We start from the raw sequence: 21,139 nt of genomic DNA on the forward strand, positions 1-21,139 counted from the left end.
TTCCACTCAGCTATAGTTAATAATAATCTATTATAACATTTAGGAAATTGGCTAGAGCACCTCTTAAATTTTATAATGTTACAGTAACATGGATCACACAGTGTGCCCGAAAATTTTAGGGCGCACTCTACGTTTTTGTGAACTTTCTTTGTTTTTGAACCGACTTAAATAACATTTGGTAGGCATATCTTGGTAATATGTGCCAAATTTGGAAGTAATTAGGATTTTAGTAAATAAATTATGGAAACAACTTAAGGAAGGAAATTTAAGGTTAACCATGATGATTGGTTTAGACCAACTTTATATCAAAAACACAAAAATAACAAAGAATAATAAGTCAATAAAGCCTTCACCCTGTTTATCTAATTCTCTCATTTCATTTTTTAAGGTTGTATGCCTGAATCTCTCCTCAATTTCGCAAAAGGATTATGGTTCCTATAGCGGGTTTCTGCTCCTTGCTATATCAGTTCACCTAGCTGGATTGAAATATTTTGATAAATGCATGGCTGCCGGTTAAAATCTTAAAATTCTGCCCCAATAATTCCTTTCCAGGTTACAGTAGAAACGACTGAACTTTTTGTCACGAAATTTGATGAAAAGGCGTGGTTTGTGAATTCGTTTACATATGGTACCATTTTAAATTCTCGATTAGTATTTTTCGAAACGTCTGATCTTGGGTGAAACATAGGGGACTGGAGACACGCAACGAATTCACGGAAAATTTCGGAGATATCATTATGCATGAAGATAGCAGCGTAGCAGAGGCCTACACGGCGATAAGCCCGAGGGTAGAAGCAACGCCCACATAGTGCAACTGCCAGCCATTTTGAATTTAGGAGTGTCGGTGCCGCGTCTGTACAACAATTACATCCGTTCTGGAAGCAATACCCGACATTTGGTTTATCCAGATTGAAGCGGCGTTTTGAACCTACAAAATAATGTTGGACGAACATAAGTATAAACGGGTACATAGCGCTCTCGAAACGAGCAACTTCGACGAAATCATGGGCTTTTTGACAAAACCTTTGCAGCTTCTACGTCAAAATAAAACGTAAACGAGAAACAAAGGTTCGGCGGATTTAATGAAGATGATGTGGCTCACGTTACCCCTAACTAGTGTTTCGCGCATGTTGAAAGTATTAAGCCAGGTCCACACTGCTCAGCTCTGCGCAGCGCGTCCGGTCTGGATCCGGGTCTACGCGACTCTAATATCGAGGATTTGGCTCAAGTAGCCGACGAGATAATTGGTAATAGTCAAGATCTGTACTTCATGGCAAAACAATTGAAAAAAATTAGATGGTTTGCGGCGATCCCACGATCTGACCAGCTGGCTACGCTCTTCAGGCAATTCCCGGAATTGAAACAGCAAGTAGCCGAACTCGCGCGTAGTAGTTGACGCTGGAAAGACTTGACTATCCTATGGTAAGCAAAGCCGCTCAATCTCCGCTTCTGCTTCTGGAGTTTGTTACTATCATCGCAAGTTCGGTAACGATGCCAAGTGGTGCAGGCTCCCAAGTAAATTTAATTCTCGTTTTTGCATGCGGCGAATTCGAAGATCAAACTGTGCTGTACACTTTACAGGCGGCCAGTAAGAGCGAAAATATTTTCTCCGCAAAGACTTCCTGCCGCCTTCATATATCTGATCAGCGTACCAACATAAATTTTTGAACTGACTCAGGTACCAAGACGGGACGGGCGAAGACCTCTCTCTTATTGTTTAGAGAGGTAGTGAAAGAAAAGCTGAAGCCAACGGATCTTAAATTTTTCCCTGCATATAACACTGTTATTCGAACATATGCACGGCTTCTTGTAAATTTAAACCTCGGTTTGCGTCGCTCGTTTAAGTGGCAGTTCACCATCGCGGATGTCAAGACTGTTATTATTGGAGTCGATTTTCTTGTTAACTTCAGTCTTTTGATCGATTAAGAAAGATAATTTCCCATCGATACAACTACGAAGCTTCGAACAGCAGGTGACGCAAATTTCAAAATTGTGCAATGTTACACCTGCTCAAGGGCTATGAGGCGATGTTTTGAGGAAGTTCCTGCATAAGTTTCTCGACCTTACCTTGCCTATACTACCCTCTTTGATCCAGGAAACTACAGTCGCGAATTACATTATCATACAAGGACCTCCAATTGTCGAGCTACCTCGTCGGCTAGTTGGCGAACGAGCAGCTCGAGTAGAATTCGAACTTCTTCTTAAACAAGTAGTCATGCGTCCGTTAGATACCCAATGGGACAACCCATTGTATTTAGTGCAAAAGGGGAATGACTCCTGGCGCGCAACTAGCGATTACTGCAAACTTAACGCGATTACGCACGAATTGAAGATCTACTTTATCATGTCCATCAAAAGAATATGTTTTTCGAGATTGACTTAAAATCCCCATACCAGCAGATACCAATGGATCCCGAAAGTATTGCGAAAACAGTTGTAACGACGTTGTTCGGCCCCTAATAGTTTCTCGGCCGCCTGCACTCCGTAACGTTACAGCAACATTCTAAAAATGTATGGACAACATTTTCTGATGACTGATGATATCTCATGTTTGCTGCTGTATATTGAAGAAATCAGTACTATCTCCCAATGATGTCTTCATTGCATCTCAAAATTATCAGGAGCTCTTTCAGCATTTCGAGACAGTGCTTCAAATTTTCCGAGAGCACAAACTGTGTATCAATATGCACAAACCGCAGTTTGCTCAAGAAGATATAACTTATTTAGGTTACTACATCAAAGCACCAGATGATGGTATCGAGGCCATTGCTTCCTTTTCCCACCCTAAAATTTGTGAGCAGCTGCAACGGTTCCTCGGTTTTGTTGAATATTAGAGACTATTCCTTTCAGGTGCCTCATCCGTTCAAGCGCCGCTCAGTGAGTTGTTAAACAGTAAAGAAGGACAAGGCAGCAATTACCTGGACTACGCAGGCAGAGAGCAAGCTCTCAAGCCTGTAAAGATGTCGGGAGCTTAATTACTTCTCGCAGTTGAATCTTAGGTTCACACATATCCGAGGTGAAGAAAATCTGGTGGGAGGCGCGCTCTCTCGCATCTCAGAAATCGCAATGCCAACCATCTTAAGTGCTGCGACCATTCACGAAGCGTAATCCATCGCGAGCGCTACTCTTCAGCCTGGAACGGCACTTCAGCTACAGCGAGTAGTGATCCATAGATACAGCATTCTTTGCAAAATATCGACTGGGCATGTCCTTTGATTTCATTCCAGAAGTTCTGAGAAAGTAAGTCTTCAATGTCGCACATGGGCTTTCGCATCCTAATATCAAGACCACCTCGCGCGGGCTACGTGAAGGTTTGTCTGACTCAACATATGCAAGGATGCCTTGCAATGGACCCGCGAATGTACGTTATCAGCGAGCCAAGATTGTCAGACACAATCCAAACGTAGCTTGACATGTTGACATTTGGATTTAATGCGACGATAACGGCGAAATAATGCATACAATTTGAGTCAGCTTTTGTTAAGCTCTAGGCCATATGGCCCACAAAACAACGGAAATATCGAACGCTGACTTCGCTCGCTTACAGTGTTTATGTGTAACCCACATATCCCTTAGAAAAATCTTCGTGTATGGGGAGCTCCCCCCTTAAAGTCAGCGCGGAACTATGTTACTCCCTGCATGCAATGGGATTGACAGGTTTCACCTTTTTACCAAATGTCGTATCAATAGGAGCAACCGTTTCTGAGATGTAATGTGTGACAGACACACGGACGAGCAGACAGATAGTAAACCGATTTTAATAAGGTTTTGTTTTACACACAACCTTAAAAGGACATCAAAGCTTCTCGTGCAGAGCTACTTTACGGTGCGGCGATCAGAATTGCCGGAGAACTTTTAGACTCACAGGTTTAACTTTGCGACACAACTATTAGTAAACCAGCTCGATCTCGACTGCTCATCATAACAAAGTTTGCTTGTTTACCGTTAACGATTTGCAAACGTGTTCGCGCGTCTTTAGGAGGGTAGATTCTTTGAAGTAAATAAATATCGAGTTCTACGACGCATCAACGTGCTATTTTTCGAAACCAATGTTAATGCATTAAGAAAACCATTTCCTCCGAGGTCCTTAAGCCAGCATATATAGACACAATCATCTTCATCGCTCCCTTCTCTGGGCTAGAAAGTTTCTATGGAAGGAGTAGTTGTGGCATCCGCGCCTACAGGTGAGCGGTGGTGACCGCGCAAACAAGTCATTTTACCACGGGAAGTGTCTTGAGCACCACAGTTGCCTTGGAGAGTAGACAAATTATCGTTTTCCCGATGCTACCCGACGGAATCCTGAGGGACGAGGGACAACTCGTACACTTCACATTCTTTCGTTAGCAAATCCAGTTGTATCTTCCAAAAATTTTAAATCAAATGACCATTGAAGTCATTTTTGTCATCTTAATTTCTAAGTAATAAAGGACGACATCTCAACAAGCTGAACGCTTCAGGTATGAAAGGTTTTATGTATTGTTTACATAAGCACATATGACTGGGCATTTATCCCATTTATAGCTAACTCGTAGCGTTTATGCATTCAGTTTGCCAAACCATTTACTCTAGCATGATACTGACTTTCGAAATGTTAGAATGCATGAAATTTGCAGAAAAATAATAACTTTGGACTATTAAAAAATGGTTAGTAAATATGCGACTTCCACCAAAGTTGGCAATATCGTGCTCTATGGTATAGCCTGTATTATTGTAAAAGCTAATGATTCTAGGAAAGACTTAAGGGGGGTTCCAAGTCAATTTCTAAAAAAATGTACTAATAATAACTATGGTTATTAACTTTATTTCAACAGGTATCCTTATTAAAAATATCTGGAAGCCTACATACCATATGCATGGACCACCATCTTTCTTTTCAAATATTTAGCGGGGTAGTTATTAAGAACGGGTTCTTGAAGTAACTGACCCTTTTTGGACCCCTATATTCCTCGTCTTTGCAATCAATGTCAGAACCAATGCTTCGTAAAGTACTAATCGAGGTCTTTCATTTGATACCTCACACGATTATAGTTAGTGAAAAAAAAAATTGACACCCCTTTTTATATTTATGGGGATTCCTCCTTTAACTCAACGTGGAATCAAGTTAATCCTTGCATGCAATGGGATTTACAGGTTCCAACTTTCTATCAAATTTTGTATCAAGAGGAGTAACCGTTTCTGAGACATAAAGTGTGGCCGACAGACAGTAAACCGGTTTTAATATGGTTTCGTTTTACACAAAATTTTAATTTTAGTCCGGCCAGTGTGTGGAATTTTTACCCACTAAAACTACCCCCGACTCCCTCCCTGCCCCACGGAACCACACTAAGGTATTACATCACGGAGCGGAGTCAGCTAATTCTAGCTTAATCCCGTTTCCTCTATACGCAGCGTACGTGACCGCGCTTTCCTCCTCTGATCTGCATTTCACAATTTATCTTGAATAGATGCGAACATGCAGTTGGCCGCATCCCAATTCTCTTGTTTTGCTAGCATTTTCGCCACCAGGTTTTCTGGTACCAGCACCTCTCCTAGAGTCTCTTCTAGATTCTTCCTTTCTTCCACAAATCTCGGATAGTGGAAGGATATATGCTCTGAGTTCTCTGGGAATTCGGACAATCGGGTGAGGTCCCCAATTTAAACCTGTGCAGGTATTGGCGATATCCTCCAACCCCCTGAGAAACTGGGTGAGATTATAATTAATCTCGCCGTTTCGTCTCTCCAACCACTATTTAATGGCAGGAATGAGCCTGTGAGTCCACCGACCTTTTCCCGGGCGTTCCTTATTTATGGATCTCTCCCTCTCGGCGTTCTTCGTCTGCAATTAGGGAGAGACTGGCTTCGCATGGTATATAATCGTCACCCCATCTGCCAAGATGTCAATCGGCATCATTCCAGAGATGACGAATGCTGCATCATCTGAGACAGTCCTGAAGGCAGACAATACCCTCAGGGCTGTCTTCCTGAAGACTGCATTCAGTTTGCTAGTGTTAACTGGAATCCGCAACGCCTCCCTCCAAACTGGGGTTGCATAGAGCATGATTGAGGTCACCATCCTGACTATAAGCAACCTAGAGGTATGCCGTGGCCCTTCCATGTTCGGCATCATCCTCGCCAGGGCCATACTAGCAGTGGATGATTTATCAAAAACATACTGTACGTGTTGTTTGTAGCTGAGCTTCCTGTCTATCACCACCCCCAAGTATTACGCAACGTCTCCCTCCAAACTGGGGTTGCATAGAGCATGATTGAGGTCACCACCCTCGCTATAAGCAGCCTAGAGGCATGCCGTGGCCCTCCCACGTTCGGCATTATCCTCGCCAAGGCCATACTAGCAGTGGATGATTTATCACAAACATACTGTACGTGTTGCTTGTAGCTGAGCTTCCTGTCTATCACCACCCCCAAGTATTTGATGGTCGGCTTGGAAGTGATGATATGATTCCCGATTCTAACACAGGCGTAATTTCCCTTCCGGCGGTTCGTGATGAGGACTGCTTCTGTTTTTTCCTCCGCAAGCATCAGACCAGAGCTCTCTAACCGACGTTTTACAGCACTGATTGCCTCGCTTGAGTATAACTCAGCATCTTCGAGATGCTTTGCGACAACAACCAGCGCTATGTCGTCAGCGTAACCCACCACTGTGGCTTCCTCCGGCAGGGGAAGATTAAGTACGTTGTTGTACATAATATTCCACAGTAGTGGGCCCAATACGGAGCCCTCTCTGTCTGCCTGTCCGTCACACGCATTTTCTCGGGGACGGTTATAGCAATTGACACCAAATTTGGTAGAAAGGCGGATACTGTGAACGCTCAAACATACAGTGAGTTACATCCTTTTACGTTGAATTTAAGAGGGGTCCCCATACATGCAAAAGGGGGTGTAAAATTTTTTTCCATTAAATATAGTCATGTGGGGCATCAAATTAAAGGTCTCAGTTAGTACTTTTTGAAGTCGATCTTAGTTTTGACATTTGTTGGAAAGGTGCCCCCCCCCCTTAAGTTCATCCTAGCACCAGGAAATAGAGCATGATCTTACCAAGTTTGGTGGAAACCGCACTATTACTAACAAAGCTATAATACGTCAAACTTGTTGCTTCTTTGAAAATTGATGACTATGAATGTCAATATCACCCGAAAGAGGATAACCTCACATAATATATGGATATACTACGTGCTACGTGCTAAGAAATACAGAAAACCTTTCGTACCTGAAGCGTCCAGCTTCCGGTTTCCCGACTTGGTTTTAATTGGATACCTTTTTTTCTAGAACTTGAGGTGTTTTTATTTTATACCAACTTTTGGCTATTTGATACTCCATTTGAACCTTTCAACTTATTTCTAGCAACCAAAGCACCACAGTGGAAGGATGTCGTCTGGTTGATGTATTTTCTGCTTACGTGCAGTTTTGAAGAGATTTGAAGAGACAAGATATACAAAAAAATTCTTGGCTGTATCCATTTTCCGTTTCCAATTTATGAACGCTGTGGAATGATATATCCCCAAAAGAAAATGTGAAAATATTAATGAATTATACAAACTGAGATAACCATGCACGGACATCAATAGTGCTATCTAAAAATAGCAATAGCTCTCCAAATTAATTACATGTCCGCCAACATCCAATATCAGTATTTCTCTCTACCTCCCAATGGTTCATTTTCGCAGTTTTCCACATTTCCAGATCTAATCTGCTAGATTTCATCCAAAATAAATATCCATTGGGAACATGTGCGATTTATTCACTTCTTCCGTCCACATAAAATCCAGACTGCTCTCGTCCGCACAGCCATTTTAAGCCTGTGAGCATTCATAAAATTTATCTGAAAATTATGTGACGAGAAAAACTACGTAATTTCATTGGCTCCTAATAGTCGGAATTTTATCTTCCTATCGTAGGGAGCCGGGTGACTTGTTCATCGGCTAATAGTCCTTCGTTCCTCAATGTATTATTTACACAATGTAATCCTCTTTCAAAACGACCTTTTCGCCTTTTGAGTGTATGCAATAAAGTTTATTTGAAAAATGTTGTATGAGCTATTTATGCAAGAGAGGCTCATGGGGGTGAGGAGTGACCTTGTATTAGGTCCAATATTCCATAAACTAAACTTTAACGGAGGCCATTTGGCTCGATGCTGTAATGGGGACTGCTCCATTTTCAAAGATTACCATCGACTTAGATTATAGGCAAAAATACAGACTGTATGGCGCCAGGAGGAGGCCCAAATTGTCTTCTGGAGAACTCGTTATTGGAGTGATGCAGGTGGAGCGGGAGAAAAACGCAATTTGTTCCCAATATAGTCACGTATTGGGCATCAAAAGGGTCAATCGCCTAACTGTCGTAAAAACTAATATGAATATGTCTGCCGCAAAGTATCTGCGATAAACCCCAAATACTAGATTGAACAATGTGTGTTATCGATTTCAGCAGCATACCTAAGTCCCAGCAGTTAACAGCGAGAAACTACCTTCTCTCCCCTCCTCACCTCATTTGCATCACTTCACCTCTAAACTCGATATGAACCGCAAATTAAACCAAGTATCCATTTGACCTTTACTCCTCGTCCCGTTTCGTGTGACTTCTACCCTTCGGAATTGCATAAGCAATGAGGTGCTTAAATTTTCAAATGGTCATTCCATATAATTTCCATCCATTAGGAACAACGACACCGAATTTCCACTTGACCAGAACAGTCAGTCAGTCCAGCCAGCCCACACCCAACCACCTCGAAAGGACCCCGGTAATGTGCGACGAAAAAACATTTATCGCTCGACCGTTCCACTGCATTAGGGATTTCGCCATTTACACGCTCTCACTCTGAAGTTTCGGTTTAGGGACGAGACAAAATGAATCTTTCATAAGTAAATGATTCTCAGTCGCTCGGTCGTTGGTAAATTGCAAAAAGCATTTTTGCGAGCAACTTAAACTTTCATTGCCACTTCACACATCTTCCAGGAAGTGCTTGGAGAAAGTGCTAGAAATTTCGAGCGAGTAGGTGTGTTGACTTGGGACCCAAGCGTTTCTTGTTGTAGGACGCCAAGGATAAGCACAAGTGCCGCAGGAGGGACAGGTGCGACAAAATAACATCCGAATGTCACTACATCTGGGCAAAATGGTGAAAACTGAATTAGATGAGAGTTTAATAAGTAATTGGGAAATCCTATATAAAAGGGTCATCTTTGGGAGGAAATCGGTCACATAGTTTTCACGAGTTTCAAATTTAATGCGACCCTCGGGGAGATGCACACTTTTTGAGCAACTAATGCTGGATTTACAATTAAAATGCAGAACAAACTTTCTGTTGATGTCAGCATGGAGCTTTTGAAATGGTAGGGGGAGGGGCGATCATTGAAAGTAACGATTCACCTGTGGGGGATCGGAAACATTAACCGGAGAAGAGCAGTGATGTGAATTAATTAAATCACTAAAGTTCAGCACTTTTGTGGCTGATTGCGGATGCTTTCGGAATGTTGATGGCAGACAAGTCGAAAAAGGCATCATTACTGCGGTTCGTTTGCAGAATACATATTTTCCGAAGGGTAAAAATGGAATTCTACAAAAATAGCCCTCAGTAGTTAGGTTTGATAGGTAATAATTCGCGAATAGTTTGTATGTTTGTGATGCAGCTCACAAAAGATTTTTCTAGCTAAAATGCAGAACAGATTGCGTTTTCTTATATAATATAATACTTCGGAAACTGCTACCATACCCAGGGCGGACTGACATTTTGGTTTCGAGCTTTTATTTTCGTCAACAGTTTATTCGAATACGCGAATATGTTATCCTGCGATGCAATTGAGATTTCCTAGAACTACTTCAACTTCAACAAGAATTTCATCCATAAAGCCCGGAGATTCACGGGTCAAGCGAGGTTAAATGGTGGGACTGTGGACAGCTATTCTCTTCTTTTTGTGGCTTGTGTGTGCTATTATGCTCTAACAAGCCTGCTGGAAGTAAATGTAAATCCGGCGTTGGACTAATGCTTACTGCATTCGTTCATGTCCTGAAAGGTGATATCAGAGAGAATGCGTCAATAGTGCAGTATTATGCATGAATGAAGATGCGATATCTTCTTCTTTTTCCTTTGCCTTTGTCGTACTCAAAAGCGGGGTCTGCTCATCGTGGTAGGCTGCGCCCTTTTAATTTATCGAAGGCCTGATCTGGACGTAGTCGTGAGGCTTTCAATTTACCATCCAACGTATCAGGCTACCGTTGTTTCGGCCGGCCCTTTGGTCGCTTACAATCGACTTTGATGTTCAGGCTAATCTTGGCAAACGAATTCTTTTTAGCGCGAATTACATGACCATACCATCGAGGATGCCTCTGTCGCATTTCTTCCACGAACGGTGCAACTCCATATCGATCGCGGATATCTTCATTTGGAATCTGATCAAAACGTGTTACACCACTAGTCCAGCGCAACACCTTCATCTCCATTACCGCAAGACGCCGTTCATTGTCTTTTATACTCAGCCAACAGTGAGAACTATAGTGAGTGACAAGACGGATGACATTGCGGTTAATTTTATATATTAAATGTTCGTTGATACGTTGATCTTAAAGAACGCCAGTTGTGGAACACCACCTCATTCAGGTTGCGCTAATGGGTGAAGTAATTCTATAACGCAGTTTTCGATTGGCAGATAGTGTGGCGAAGCGAACACTTGCGTACTTGCATTTGCTGTTGTTCGCTCCGTCACAACACTGGAAGTTGTGGGGTCTATGAGGCACAGGAAATCCGCACCTAAAATGGGTATATTGATGTCCGCGATTATAAAGCGCGAAGAAAACGTTCGCCGAAGTCCTAAACTCAAGTCTACCTGTTTGTAGCCATACGTGCGGGTGGACGAAGAATTTGCTGCCGCGAGTTTTAACGATTGCGGTATTGAACTGTTATCCCGGGATACGGGAAGAATCGAGATTTCAGCGCCTGTTTCGACCAGGTGGTTGCGCCGGCTCAAGGGGTTGTAGATTGTGAGATGACGTGGTGCTGCATTAGCATAGCAGTCACCAGAACTCCCGGCAAGTCTGGTTTTTCTGGTGAGAAATTGCAGGGGCTGGAACATTTCTTAGTTTTTTCGGCGAACCTACGATGGTGCCAGTATGCCCCGGTACTTGCCGAAGGCCCTGACGACCGATCGCTCATTTCAGGAGGCGGATCTTGACCTTGATCTAGTCCTATTTCGCGAACGTAAGGTGCCGATGGTCTCTGCCAACTCAAAGTCGGTGGCTGTTAAATCTGACAACAGAAAGAAGCAGTGTCGACTCTTGCCGCCTGAAGTTTTTTTTTACTTTACAAAAAGAATTTACAAAAATTTAACTAGCTGAATAATGAAATTTACGACTCGACTGCAGGTTTCGACGGAATGGGCACAATCTGAAGTCGCTTAATATCCTCCCGAAATTCCTGGTCCGGACGATTTTTTTTTTTGGAATGCTGGCTGGCCCACGAAAACGACAGCGATGCCGATGTTGTTGATGGTTTCTGCTGACGTTAATTTGAGATCGATTCTGAGCTTGCATAGAATGGGGTTGAGTCAACATGCGGCCGAGCAACGCGATGTACGTAGCTCATTATTTTGAGCAAACATTCGAGGGTATAGAATACGTTTAATTCGCTATCGAGAATGAGGTTCAGTTCATAGCCCTGCCGAGTGTGTCCAAAGTAGAATATATCAGTCAATTTCGAATGTTTCTCAAAGCGTTATCTGGCGATTGTAACGTTTTCGTTGGCATAAACACTTACATTGCGACAAACAAATGCCTGACAAAGTGTCCTCTCGCCATCTTCGTTACTGTCTGGAAAAGATAACGTGATTGCTGACGCTTTGTCATGTGTTGCAGAGGTTATGATCCCCGTCACCGTCGATTTTCCGGCATTCGATGAGGGGCGGAAGGACGACGCAGTTCTTCAGATCTTCTATCTTCGGCTCAACATCCAGTATATACTGCGAGACCCCAGACAAGGAACCAAGGCCATATATTCCGGCCAATTTACGCCAGGAAGTATTTCACACTGTTCACGACCTGGCGCACCTAAGCATTCGGACAACGAATCGGTTAGTCACCATAAAGTATTTCTGCCCGTCGGTGAACAAGGACATTAATTCTTGGACGAGACAGTGCATCGCATGCCAGAAGTGCATAACCACAAAGCATGTGAGGAAAAAGGTAGGAGTGTCCCCTCGGTCGACCAAGCGTGTCCACACAATCCACCTCGACATCATTGGCCCTTTGCGAGGCGCACGGTTTTCGGTATTGCCTGACAATCGTCGATAGGTTAACACGGTGGCCTGAAGCAACACCTCTGAAAGACGTCACTGCACAATCTTGTGCAGAGGCCCTTTGTCTAGAATGGATTCCATCCTTTGGTGGTGGAATTCATTTTGATTCTTCCTTTTTCTCAGAGTTGCGCAAATTCTCCGGCTTTGAACATCAACCGGCACCCGCACTATCGGCCTGCTCGAGTATGTAATTCCAAAGCTGAACCCATCACCACCATCATTATGATGAACGCTCCTCGGAAGCTGTTACAGCCACCTTATGAAGGACCTTTCGAAGTTCTCGAGCGAGGCCGACATTATTACAGCTTCAACGTCGCGGCACGACCAAACGGGTCTCCTTGGCTCGACTGAAGCCCTTCGTCCAGAAAGGAAACGCGTCGCTGCCATTGACAGTGATTGTGCCTGTTCTATGGGATCGGTCGTCGAAAATTCAGTTTTTTGAGAGTGTCCACAACCAAACTAAAGAGGAATGGTGAGAGAGCGTTTCCTTGATGAATACCGACGGAGGCACTAAGCAGTTTTGGTATCTCCGTCACATTTCGAACTTTACTTTTCGGTTTGCGGTAGAACAATTGAACAAAGCGCACACTCTGGTACTAGGTGTTGTCGTAGTGCATTCCGGATGAGTTTGTGTGGCACACGCCCAAACGCTTTCTCCAGATCCAAAAAGGAAATGTGAAGACGACGATGTTTTTCTGTGAGTAACTGCGCAGCATGTATTGCTTCATTATTTCCTCAGCTCTTAACAAATTCCGCTTGATTAACGGTTATTTCGCGAATACGGTTGTCAAGAATGCGTTCAAAAATCTTCACGGTATGGGACAGCAACTGAATCGGACGGTAATTTGAACAATCTGCTAGATTACCTTTCTTTTTCCATATTGCAACTGTAATAATTTCTTGACTGTCAGATGGTGTTCTATCTTCCCCAAAAACTCGATTGAAGAAATCACAGAGCCACAGTGTTGGAAACCCTTAGCTTTCCTGAGCTCAGATGCGATGTCGTCAAGTCTTGTTGCTTTCCCCGATTTGATTCGTTTTATTGCCTGCTCGACTTCAGTTACGTTGATAGGTGGAATTGCTCCAAATGTCGACAGTGATTCTGGAACTGAAGGATGAATAAATTCTTCAGTGGAGAGCTGCTCGAAATATTCTCGCCATTTGTCCATCATGATCGGTAAAAAAGTACCGCTCTTGCTATTAACGCCACAGAATGTACATATATCCTGTATGCGTTGGAGTCGGCTTTTAACAAGTCGATACAGACTTCTCTCATCATCTCAAGTGTCCAGTTTATCATATAGATCTTTGTAATGGACTGCGCGGTTGATAGCGATCGCTTTTTTTGCTTCCCGGTTGACATTCATGTGAATTTGCCGATTGGTCAGCGTTTTATCGTCGAGAAACTTTTGGTAGAGGCTTTTCATTTCACGGACCTTCATTTTGAACGTGTGGATCGTGTCTTTAGCTTAGTTCTACGATTCTTCGACATTCACAATTGTTGGTAAGTGCGTTAGTAGGATCATTTCTTCTTTCTTCCCACGAAATCGTCACCGTTTAATGCGCGCTGGGCCAGTGCGTTCCACAAGCTGTTTTATCGGTGGCATGATTCTCAAGATGGTAATCAACGGTCGATGTTGAGGTGCGACGGTCTCATAGGGACCGGCTTTGTACTCAGCGAGGGTGGTAAGATATCGGGGTCTTATGAGAATATAGTCGGTTTGTGTTTTACTATTGCCACTATAATATGTAGGAAGATGAAACAATCGTTTGATGAACCATGTATTCATATTTACAAAGTTATGGGTGCCCGAAAAGCTGACTATATACTCGCTACCTTCATTTCGTGCTTCTTACCCTCATGGCAACTATTGCCGCCTGCTATTTTACCCACATTACCTACAATGATGATAAAGTCATCAGCAAGCAAGTTATTGGCTTTTGCGTCGAGAAATTGCCAGAAGGCATCCTTCTAGGCATCAGGTCGATCTGTCTGTGGTACGTACGCGGTGAAGAAGTGAATAGAAGCTTCATCAGCCAGTCATCAAATCGTTCAACTTCGTTAATAGTATCACCGAAACCTTCAGCGATGGTAATGTTAACCCCGCATTGAGTGTGGGGGCAATATTTATATATAACCATTTTAACCGCATTCTCGTTCTAGATCGCAGCTTTCGGCAGCACACCATAGGGTTTCTTGTAGAGTGCAGATATATGCGCTTTTTCCAAAGGGCTCTTGCGAGTTCTTCGGTCTTTCCACTGAGGGTACCAATATTTAGCGTGCAGACATGTGCTTAAATTGCTCGGAGTAATTTATTTACGTGATAACGTCGTCCATGTTCCTAGAACCCATGCTCACTTGACAGGACCAGGACTCGCCCAGCCGCGTCGACTGAGGTGAACGCTCTGGCATTTTTCCGAGGCTTGTGACTCAATACGATCAGCCTGTCGGAGGACCTGCCATCAAGAGAGATCTGGTAGGATTTAGCACAGCGGAGTAACTTCAATTATACTATATTGAACTCTTTCCCTGATCTCAGCATTTTATTTTTGTTTTCCTGAGGATAGTACAAAGTACGTTGCCTCAAATCTTTCTCCTTTACTTGGGATTGGGACCAGCATGTTATGTAAATAACATGGCATGATGCAATTTACAGTGGCCTACTATTAGCTTCTGCTACCCTGACCAGTACAATTATAAATACTCTTTTGTCATGGTGCACACTAAGTTGAACTTCTCATATTTTTTCACGATGGCGGAACTCCAGTCCGTCGCGCTCACTTCTGCTCGCAGTTGACAACAAAATTCGTAACTTCTTTTGTGCACCTATTTGTTTTCACGGTTCTGCAGGCAAGCAGGTCTTGTAATGTCGTTTTGGGTCGTGACCGACAACTTCACTCGCACCAGACGCAAAGGCATTTTTGCTGGCGGCTCAATATTCGTTAATATTCTCCTGCCGATTGTTCAAGGTTTGTGTCATTCGCTCAGCAAAATAGTTCCTTTGGACCCCGATGTCGTCACCTCTTTTATTATTTATTTAGTTCAGAAAATAATTGCTGAATCTAGTGCTGATCGCGATACGATCAATCTGATTAGATGTTTTTTGCCGGAGGTCCTTGCGGCAGGCGATGAAAGCTGCAGAAGTCTACAAACCATGTGCCCCCCATTATATATTCGAGCAAGGTGTTTTGCATTCAGATCAACCATCATGATCACAATGTCGCTTCTTCCTTATCTAAGGTGGACTAGCCCACAAATTTCTACTTTTTTTAGGTCGCCTTTTGCCTTAAACGGAAAATACTTTGAGTGTATTTTTAGACCTATAGGGAAACGAACGCATTTGCCATTTTCGTATATGACTGTATGATTTTGTGATTAGCAGGTGGGTGTTCTATTTTTGGAAACCCATTTACACGAAGCATTCATTTTGGAGAGCTACAAGCGGAAATTTTCCATAGAATACGTTTTGAAGTTAGGTAAATTCATACGGAAAGAATAACTCCCGTAAAAAGACGGAGAAGAGGCCTGGAATCGCTAATTAAAACAGGATTGCTTAGCACTGCAATTCTCAACAATCACTCACTAATTTTGACAACTGCAACTCAACTTTCAAATCTTATTCTCACCTCTAACGCTGGTAGACTCTGGACAATGCCAGGCAGCAGAAGAGAAACAAAAGATCGGTACGTTTACGCCATAAAACAGGGATGAGCTAGCTGCTCCGCCAAGTTGGGGGCTGTGCAACAGGCCGGCATTCTACTCACATTATAATACTGCCTTGAAATCCGAGACTGAGCCTTGGGTTGGGTTAAAAATTTAAGGACAACTACGACGATTAAAAAAGGCCTACTAATATAGAACCTGAAATACGGGCGTCCTGTTCAGAACTGGCGAATACGTCAAGAAAAGATAAATGTTTTGGCGGTTCAGGAAATGAAACTATTTGGCGCTGAAGTATTTGGTTCTCGAACGCACAATATTTTTGAAAGGAACAACATTTTCGAACACTAGAATTCGGCAAAACTTTTTTGTCCAGACCTCACCAGATGAGGCGGCCTTCAACCAGATTGAACACTTTCTCACATCTTTGAATGAATTGCAAATTGTAAACGAACCTGTGAAGAGTTTCCACATCTCCTGTAGAGTATACCGGATGGGTCATATCTGCTGATGTCTAAATACTGCACAAAATGTGTATGCGTATGTGTTTACATATCTTCTGTGTGTGGACCAAATCACGCCCGGAATATAACAAGTCCAGAAACTGGAAGCTGGACGCTTCAGATGTGATGGGTTTTTAGTATTTCTTATATATTTGAGTGAAAGTTTGTCTCATTTATGTTTAGCTCGCAATGTTTATCCATTTAATATGTCAGACTATTCACTTTAGCGTGATTCTGACTTTGAAGTGCTAGATTGCAATACATCTGCACTATGGCGACAACCTTGACTTATTATAACTTTGCTGGTAATAGTGCGATTTCCACCAAATTTGGCAGCCCATATTACTACGGAATTTCATGAATTTAGTATAAACTTAAGGCGGATTTTCCGCCGGATAGCTGAGTAGTTAGAGCACAAGGCTGTCGTGCGGAAGGTCACGGTTCAAATCTCACTGGTGACAGTGGAATTTGTATCGTGATTTGACGTCGGATACCAGTCGACTCAGCTGTGAATGAGTACCTGAGTCAAATCAGGGTAATAATCTCGGGCGAGCGCAATGCTGACCACATTGCCTCCTACAGTCTACTGTAGTGTACCGTTACGGTCTTGAATGAAGTGCTCTAACACACTTCAAGGCCTAGATCCAATATGGATTGTTGCGCCAACGATTATTATTATTATTATTAAGGCGGATTTTCACTCAACTTCCAAAAAATATAGTAGTATACTATTATTAACTTTAGTCGAGCAGATATAGATATGGAAAGTGTTTTCAACCCTAGGTACCGTATAGTGGGTTCATGATTTTGGTGCCTTCTCATAAAATTTCGTGTCAATCGGAAAAGCCGTTTCTAAGAAAAATGCGTGTGGAAGACAGATAGACTGATATTGAACCGATTTTAGTAAGGTTTTGTTTGACGCAAATGGAGGAAGACAGGAAACAGACGCCGGGAACGCTAGTGCCTGCGTTTTGTGGGAGATGTCAAGTAGTTTACCCGGTCGTCTACATCTATATAGTTAATTATAGTGCATCAGGAGTGGTAGTATAACTGCCGTCGCACCTAACGATTCAAGTACGCTAGAGAAAGTAGGGTATCAGAAAACAAGGGAAGACATCACCCCGACAGCTGTCGTTATAGTGCTCTATTTGTTTACTTGATAGGAGTGAGGTGGACTAAGCTGCTACTGTTGGCAAGATTCGCGTTAGCTGTCGGCTAGGAGAACAGAGATAGCGTTTGCGGCGAAGGTTAAGGAAGCTGCGAAAGCAATTATCGGTGTCAATATTTTCGAAGGCGAGGTATGGGCTCGGTAATAGCGACACTTTATTAAAGGACCTCCAAAAGGATTTAACCGAGGGATATACGCACATTGTCCATCAGGTTATCATCATCCAGGTGAACACGTAGGACGAGAGCTAAACATAACCAGAAAACTCGGTAATGGAATGCGCCACTAATTTTTAAATCCTGGGAATCAGAGCTCTTTCTCAGTGAGTTGAAGAAGAGGATGATTGCTAAAGTCTCGAAAAAGGGCACCCGCTTGAGTACCATAATGGAAGGGGTATTGCCGTCGACAAAATAATACCGAAAATTATCCCGGAAGGCAACAATACCGGTTTCTGCTCTGGCTCCTCTTCTACTGACCACATCAGGAGCCTTGAATCATTTAGGTGGCGAGTACGTAGTTAATATGCATGTGCTTTTTATGGATTCACAGAAAGTTTTCAATAACGTGGATAGGGAGGGCATTTGGTATACTCTCTACAGGAGGGCCATTGTGGAGGAACTTATTGTTATTATCAGAACAACATATGAGGAGAAATTTGAAGTCCAAACCGGAGTCCGACGAGGTTACATCTTGTCACGGATACTATCATATTCCTTCTTATTATCGTTGATGTTCTGGGCGCCGCTTTGTGGGGAAGACGAGAATGCTTCATTGGAAAATGAGGAGGCAGATCATCGAGGGCGTCGATCAATTTGTCTATTTTTCAAGCATTGACTTTGACGGGGGCATTGGGTTCAATGTCACCCGACGCATTAATGGCGTCGACTCATCTGTGCTGCTTCACCTAAACCCCAACCCCAACATCAAGTTGAGATTGTTCTGCGCGTTCTCTTTGGTGTGATATAAGAGTAGCACATGGAAAACAATCTCCATTGTTACTTGAAAGTTTTAAACTTTCTTTAACATGAGTGGAAAACTACGTCGGCCAGATAATTGGTTGCGTGTTAGTTAAAGTGTGAAAGCGGGAATGAATAGGTCGCATCCCTGAGTGGCTACCGTGTTGGTCGTCCTTAAAAAGTGGAGGAGTGTAGCCTTTTTGGGAAGACCTGGAAGGAGCACACCAGGAAGAATGGCACATTGATGTGGTTGGTGTGCTCTGCCTAGTTAGAGATTTGTAGAAATTTTTAAAAGCCAATATCTAGTTCAGAGGTTATTCGAGTATGGCCCAGTCTAGTTTGGGTTTCTAAGAAATTCATTTCTTTTTCTTTAACAAAACCTGATAAAAGTTGGTTACACACACTTTACTCCGAAACGGTTGCCACAAAATTAGGCGGAAAGTTGCCACTGGAAATCTTGACGAGTGCAGTGAGTGAATCAGTTTAATGGGGAGGCAGATTATTTTTTTCACAGGATGCATGTATATATGATGTGCGGTATCCAATAAAAGGTCTCGATCAGTTTTTTACGAAGCAGGTATTAAATGTGACATCAAATGTAAAGACGGAGTTAGAAAGTGGTCACTTAAATTAAGGACTTCTTTTCCGAAACTATCCAGACAAAGGATAAACAAATTATGTGATGTTTGTATATCTGGACCTAAAGATACTCATTATTTCGTTATCTGTTCAAATCATTTTTCATGGCGCTATAGCCCTCCCTTCCCCGAAGTTTTTTGATGGAGTAACTGCGTGAGCTAGGGCGGCAGATGTTGGAAATATCGAATTAGTGCACCTCGGCGCATAACGGTTATGTCTGAATTTTCTTATTAAGGCAAGCCTAGATTGAATACGTGTTGTTACGCCGGTGATGATTATGACGATATTCTAGGGCATTATTAATGAACGGAATGTCTGCTTCGCCGCTTACTTTTTAGTGTTTAGACAAGTTAAACGAATCATCCAATTCCTAAATTTAAAATAATTGCATAAAAAAAGGTTTTTGTAGGTTCCAGGTGTACTTAGCTTCAGCCATTGAACAGAATTTGGGCATGTGTGCCTGAAAGTTCCTTGTGGCGGAGATGCCTTGGATGGAAGTATAGTGCGACAGATCCCTATGTACATCCACGCGGTGAAAAAGTTGATTTTGTTGAAAATTTTGAGCTTGAGTTAATGTTTCTTGAAGAGACGAGGCGTTCTGCTTAGTTGCAGGTCCTTTTTCTTCGTGGAACACAAAATTCATTATCCATCTCTGAATTTTCTGACTTTTTGCCAATTTTACGATTTCTCTTGTCCAAAAACTATACACCTTTCAAATCGATTTCCTATCTATGATCATTTAGACTGCACACAACGTTGTTACTCGCTTTCCCAATTAGTTTAAAAAATCCCCAGCGACTATTACATGGAAATCCGCTGTTCCAACACTTACACAAAACTCTACTCCTTCTAGGTTATAGTCATTGTAGTGTATAACGAATAAATCGCTAAATCATGTTTCTATCAATATTTGTTTTTTCAATTTGGAATCCCGAAGGCTCCATCGCATTTACTTGCCGATTCCCTTGGGAAAAGACGTAATGTGAAAGTTGTGTTTTACTATGACAACAAAAAAGTTGGAATTTGCCATAAGATATCTTCCTCGTTCTGCGCCTCTTTGATCGAAGCCAGGAGAAATGTGTCCAGATTGAAAATTGCCACCCTCTTTAATATTAGTCAATTTACCAGAAGCACGACATGAGACACTCGCAAAGGGAAAAGAAAAGCCTTTTATAACTAGCGCAAAATGTAATCGAAAAACATGGAAGAAACAATCAAACAAATTGGCAAAAGAATGAGGCCAACAAGCCCTTTGAGTCTCGGTAAACATGAAACATTTATTTTTATTCCTTTTTTCCCAGGAACTCTCTAAGAAGCCATCGTCCTTTTATAGTCAAGGAGACAAACGGCCCCCAACAGGGAAATAGAAATGATTTTATGTTCCGAGCACCTGTTGATAGAAGTCGTTGTTGAAAAATATTCTATCATTGGATTCTATTTTCGCTCAGGAAATTTGCTTCATTCAGGCAAGTTGGCGAGGCGAACTTTCACAACTTTCTATAATCTCGAATTTCCCTGGCTTTTCACTGAAACGATTGGGAAGCCTTTTTACACACTCTCGCTCGTGGGTGCTCTTAAACTCCAGATGTTTAAAAGCTTTTATGATAAATATTTGTCTAGGTGTTTGGCAATAATCATTGGGTTCACTCGGAAGTCAATTCTCCATAAATGTTTGCATCCCGGGCACTGGGCTTCTGTAATGGGTTTCAGATTTTAAAGTGTATATACATGGGGCGATTTGGCATTTACGCTCTGTAGATGGCGATGATCTGCGAAGTTGGAGAAGTGAAAGCAGACATTGACTTAATTGGATATTAGGGGCATACTATGTTACCATGAAAAACATTAGATAATATTTTGCATCTGGTTCGCATCTGTGAAAAGAGCCTTTTTCGAGGGTTCTTTAACCATCTGAGTTCAAAAGCAGATGC

This window comes from Hermetia illucens, chromosome 3 (genome assembly GCF_905115235.1).
Source record: "Hermetia illucens chromosome 3, iHerIll2.2.curated.20191125, whole genome shotgun sequence".
Lineage (NCBI taxonomy): Eukaryota > Metazoa > Arthropoda > Insecta > Diptera > Stratiomyidae > Hermetia > Hermetia illucens.